Here is a 5,616-nt window from a genome sequence, read left to right on the forward strand (position 1 = left end):
GGTGTGTTGAACCTCGCTTGGGGAAAACCTTAAATCGTTGCGGTTAATCCTGTCAGAGGCATTTAGGATAAGCACATTATATTTCATTTAGATATGTGAAAAGAGAAGCCACATTGCTTGCACATCTCCATATCTGCTTCAGCTCATGTTCAATTTCTCTCAATTCAACTGTATTAATCCCCATGGTGGAAATTGATTTAAAGGCAGGAGGAGTGCCTCAGACAACAAGATAAGAGACATAAAAAAGGATTCATGGTGGGAGAGAGGAAAGGAGAGAGGAAAGGAGAGGCGTAGCAATTGTATAATACAAAACGTACTTTGTGTCAAGACTGGGTTGAAGTCTCCATCGTGTGGGCTCAGATTTCTGGGCTGAAAAGTGAAGCCTACACTGAAAAAAAAGGCTGTTGGATTCACATGATTTTAACATGGACATCGGTTGCACATATCAAAATCATGTGTGCTCAAAACGATTCCATTATGTTAAAGACACAAAACTATATTATGTTAAAGAAACATGACATTGTTATGTTAATGTGAATATTTCCTTTAATACTAGGTATATTCCTTTACCCTATGTTTAACCAACATTACTTTTCATGTTCATTTTAGGCTTTTAATATACTCAGTATATTTCATTTGTACCTGTTAAAGCCACATTAATGTTTTGTTTAAACTACATGCTATAGTTGTCTGTTTAGTCTACCTAGTGCTCAAAGGGTACATAAGATTATTTATTTCATGTGAATAGAGGCATATCGTACATTCTTCAACATGATCCATCCTAATCTCTTATGTTTACAGCATGTATCATAACATTTTAAAACAAATAGTCAATAAAGACAAACACATTTCTTTGAACAACATTCATGTATATTTTTCAAAAAATAAAACAATATTAACAACCACCACACATCCAGATGAGAAAGTCATTTTAGTCTTCCTGCCCTGCCATCACAGTTGTTTAGTTTCTAGAAAAGCCATTTTTCTTGTCATGTCTCCCCTCTGCAGACTCAGTTAGTGACAATGCAGTGAAAAAGAAGCGTGCTCTCACTTAATGTATGCTTTGAAATAAAGAGTGTATATAATAAACTAATTGCACTGCTATGGCAAGAAAAATAATTATATTTACATTAAGCGTTATGTATTCTTTATAAAACAATCAATGTGCTTATAATATTAGAGGACTTTTTGATATATTAAGCCGCAGTCAGAATTAATTATTTTTTGTGTAATCCTCAATTAACTCAAAGCTTAAAACCTTTCTGTTACTCACTGACTCTTTAATTGTTTAAATCTCATTTATTTGTGTTACAGTATACAAGCCATTTATATATATGGCTGTGAAATAAATCTTGAAATAAATAAATAAATAATGCAATAAATATATCAATGCATTTAAAATCATAAATAATTTAATACGTAGGCTAAATTAATGGGTTCTTACTTTTTTTTTAAAGGATTTGCATATGGATTTCATATATAATAACTTTAATTAATATAATAACTGTTGCTAACGTGTTGTGATTGTGATTGTAGCTTGTTGAGCAGCCCCCAACTGCCAAAAGATTATAATAAATGCATCCTTAAATGTATTACAAATGTGTGCGACACAATAACACTGGTTTGAGAGTACTGGTTTGTCCAAAATCATAATATAATGTTTTTAGTGTTTGTAGCAAAAATATACTTGGCATATCTGCAACCATAATGTCTTGTCACTCATTGACTGACGTGAAAAGAAAGATAGCAGGGTAAAATTCCACCAAGGGGCTTAGAGGTGAAATAAGGAAGACCATTAACTTGCATATCTTACAAATGGAAATTAGTAAAAAATAAAGGGTAAAATGACACGTATGGAGCCATGTATCTCACCTATAAGTAAAAATACAATATACTATTTCGCGAAGATATAAAGCTTATAAATAAAGATACACTTTTTTCTAAATGTTGGTAATGCTAAGCCTCGATTCGCCATATTTCCCACTCGGTTCCTTGTGTTTTCACTGTGAGTCTTGTCAGTCTTTCTACAGCAGGCAGAACTGTAAAAAATCGAGCCAACAAGACACAGGTGAGGGGGGAGGAGACAACACAGGGCACCAGGTGAACACAATCACCAGTAACAGACAAGAAGGGAGGGGGAACACTTTTCAAAATAAAACCAGGGAACAAATCAACATACTTCGCCAATAAGGACGCTTCACAATCCGTAACGGAGGCCGAGATCTATGGCCCCAAAGATCACCTCCGTTACAGCACGTCTGCACTTTATTTAGACTGAATGTGCAAATCCACCTGGACCCGGCTTTGAATACAATATCGGATTCATCCACTGACTATGGCAACAACATGATATCTAAATTGAATAGTATGTCAATTGAAAAAGAGGAATAGAGGAAGCGAATGTCCAGTTTGGCAAGCTAAAACTGCCAAATGTATTTATTTTAATCCCAATGACTTTGTATTTACAATTTGTTTCTTTATTTTAGTGAAAGAGTTATCAGTGTGCGATTGTGTGTTGTTCTATTAGCACACACAACCTTCTGTATATGATTGTTGTGACCACACACAAACACATTTTTAACATCCAGATTAGTCGCTCTTCTATATAGGTCACAGAGATCCTGGGAGCTTAGCTCAACCAGCATCGTGACATTTCTCTGAGCCACAATGGAGCTTTGCTGAAGAAAATGGGCTTCATCTCAAACTGCAGCGCCGGACTACAAGGTAACATTAGAATATCCAACGAGGACCATTGAAGGATCAATGATTCATCACAGTTTATTTCCACCATGCATAACTCATGATCCAGGGGCTTCATTAGTCTCTGGGAAACTTTACCATTGCGTGCATAGTCGTTCCACAAATAGTTCCTCATGAAAGCGTTAAGGGATGTCAAGTTCGAGTCATCTATTCCAGTCCTTTCATTCACTGTTTCTCAAAACCTGACACATTTGCTCATGTATTGGAGTGCGGTAGGGGTTCAAATTACTGTATGCTGAAAGTGAGATATAATATGTAGTCATTTATGCATTCAAATGTCTAAAAACCTACAGTCAATATACTTTTGTCCAGTTGTGTCGAACACTATCTCCAATGTTTTCAACAATTTGTCATTTCATCAAGGTTGTTCGCCTGTAATGCATCAGAGCTGTGGTTGTCTGCTAGATAGAAAGTGTCTTGACTTTTTTTCAGTGTGTAGAGAAACTCACAGCAATGATAAAGGCCCATGATCCCATGCCACTTGGCGACGCCTCAAAACTAATGGCAGTCAAATCTGCCCTTCGTTTTCCCTGTTTTCTGTGGGTTTTGCATGGTTTAGTATTTAAAGAGGACATTCTGCTCAGTTTTTAGGTTTATCTTTATATTAAGCGCCTCATCAACTGTGACATGTTTTTATGCTTAAATGTTCAAAAAGGTCTTTATTTTGTGCTGCAGCACTTCTTTTCACCCTCTGTCTGAAATCAGAGCCCAGTTGGTTAGCTCGCCCTGTTCTAATTGGTCAACAGCTTAGAGATGTGTCCCGCCCCTTAGCCTATCATTTATAATGTCTAGGAGCGTGAGCGAACATAAGCAACAGTGTTACATAACGATGTAATTATGTTACTGAAGTAAACAGTAGTGTGTGGGGGGGAGTGTGTGGGAGAGAAACTCCCTGCCACAGAGATGTTAGCCTTTGCAGACCATTTACATGCACACAATATACAACACACTAAGAGAAAAGCTCAAAAAGCGTAATAGGGCCTCTTTAAAGCAAGTTTGTTCATTTCTAAGCAAAATATAACCATTAAATTAAACGTGTACAAAGATAAGAGTAGATATTAAGTTATTTTTAATGTGCAGTTTTTGTCAAAATGTAAATATCTCCTATGATGACATACTGTATCCTATATTTTTATGGATTATGAATCGTTTTGTTTTCATCCCAGCCTCCATTTATGGTGCTCACGGGAGAAGTAAAAATAAACTCGATAAAATCAGTCAGTTCTATAATTATGTTAGTGATGTAATTTACACTTTTTGTACTTAGAATAGCTACACATCTAATTGTGAAAACCCACAGTGATTACTTTCTTCTCTCATGAACTAAAAGGAATTAGGTTTTCAAGGACTCTTCTGGACTTGTTTTGGCCTCTATCTATGTTATAGAAATGTATTAAGATTGTGTTGAATATAATCCCAAATAAATAACCCAAAGAAAATAAAGAAAAAACACTCCTCCGGCAAAAAATTGGGGCGAAATAAGTTGAAAATAAAATATATAGGCAGAATCAGATAAGTTTTGTGTTATCCCTCTAATTATGATATATGCATTTCTGGCAAACTGATGGATGTGCTTTAGCAAAATAAGCTCTTCCAAACACACCAAACAGATTATTTTCATCAATTATGAATCTGTCCGTTATTCTCTGGATTCATTGATCAGTTGTTTGAATACAAATGTCAGGAAAAAGAGAACAATTTCGATTATTGTATTCCAGAGCCCAACAATGAACATGCCATGTTTTGTCAGAATCTGTTTACTGTCAGAGGACCAAATTATATATATTCACATTCAGGAAGCTGGAAAAGTTTAAATGTTTCTCTTAAAAAGTCTCCTTTATCCATTATCAAAATAGTTGGCAATCAATGTAATAGTTGATGACTGCAATCAGGGATAGCTGGTTGACATAGCAGAGCATTTAGTTGCTAAGCAGCCAGATATTTCCCTCAGGAGCAAAAATAATAATTTGTATAACAAAAGATTTAACTTAAGTCCTAAATTAACCAAGATAATCCTTTTTTTAAATCTTTGAGTAAATAATGCTTTCTATACCAGATATCTTCATAAAACTAAAACTCCGGAGTCCCAGCACATCAATATGTGACATGTTGATGCAGCGTTTAACAGATTTATTATGCCTGGACTAAACGACAGCATATTGAATTTATTACAGTATATTATTATCTCTTACTATAGAACTGACACAGGGCCAGTGTCAGAGGCCTCTGACACAGGGCCAGTGTCAGAGGCCTCTGTATGACGCACCGGTGGCTCATGGTATTTAGCCACAGTACTGTGGAGATCTCTGACCTGTGCGCTCCCTCTGGACAGTTGCTGTCTCTTCTTTTATGTGACTACATCAATCCTCACAGTTACAGACCCGAGCCGCTCACGACAAAGAGAAGCTTTTCTGCCTGCCCGCCTGGACCTGCGGGATGATTTGTGGATGGTTGTGGAGAGCATTAGTTCTCTCAGACGGGTACTTCTGAATGTGCTCAGCACAATATGAACCAGTGGCATCGTGTCGGGGATTAAATGGCCAACTTGACCCTCTGTGGCTCTGCTGCACTGTGACTCACTGTCCATTTTGGAGAAAAAACACAACATTGCTATCTGTTGTTTAGGGCAACTTGGAAATGCCGCCAGAGATATAAAGCACAATACATGATTCAGAGATGCCCTGCAGTGTAGCGACTGTAAAAATATCTCACTATTTATTTACCTCCAAGGTACATAATATAAACTGAAGCTGTGTCCGACTTCAGGCAGCTCCCCATTAGACAAAATGTAGGCTGAACCACACAAATAAAGGGCTGTGATTATTCTAAAAGCTCTTATCAGTGCAGCCAATGCAG

This window comes from Notothenia coriiceps, unplaced genomic scaffold (assembly GCF_000735185.1).
Source record: "Notothenia coriiceps isolate Sejong01 unplaced genomic scaffold, NC01 NC01_scaffold00000339, whole genome shotgun sequence".
Taxonomy (NCBI): domain Eukaryota; kingdom Metazoa; phylum Chordata; class Actinopteri; order Perciformes; family Nototheniidae; genus Notothenia; species Notothenia coriiceps.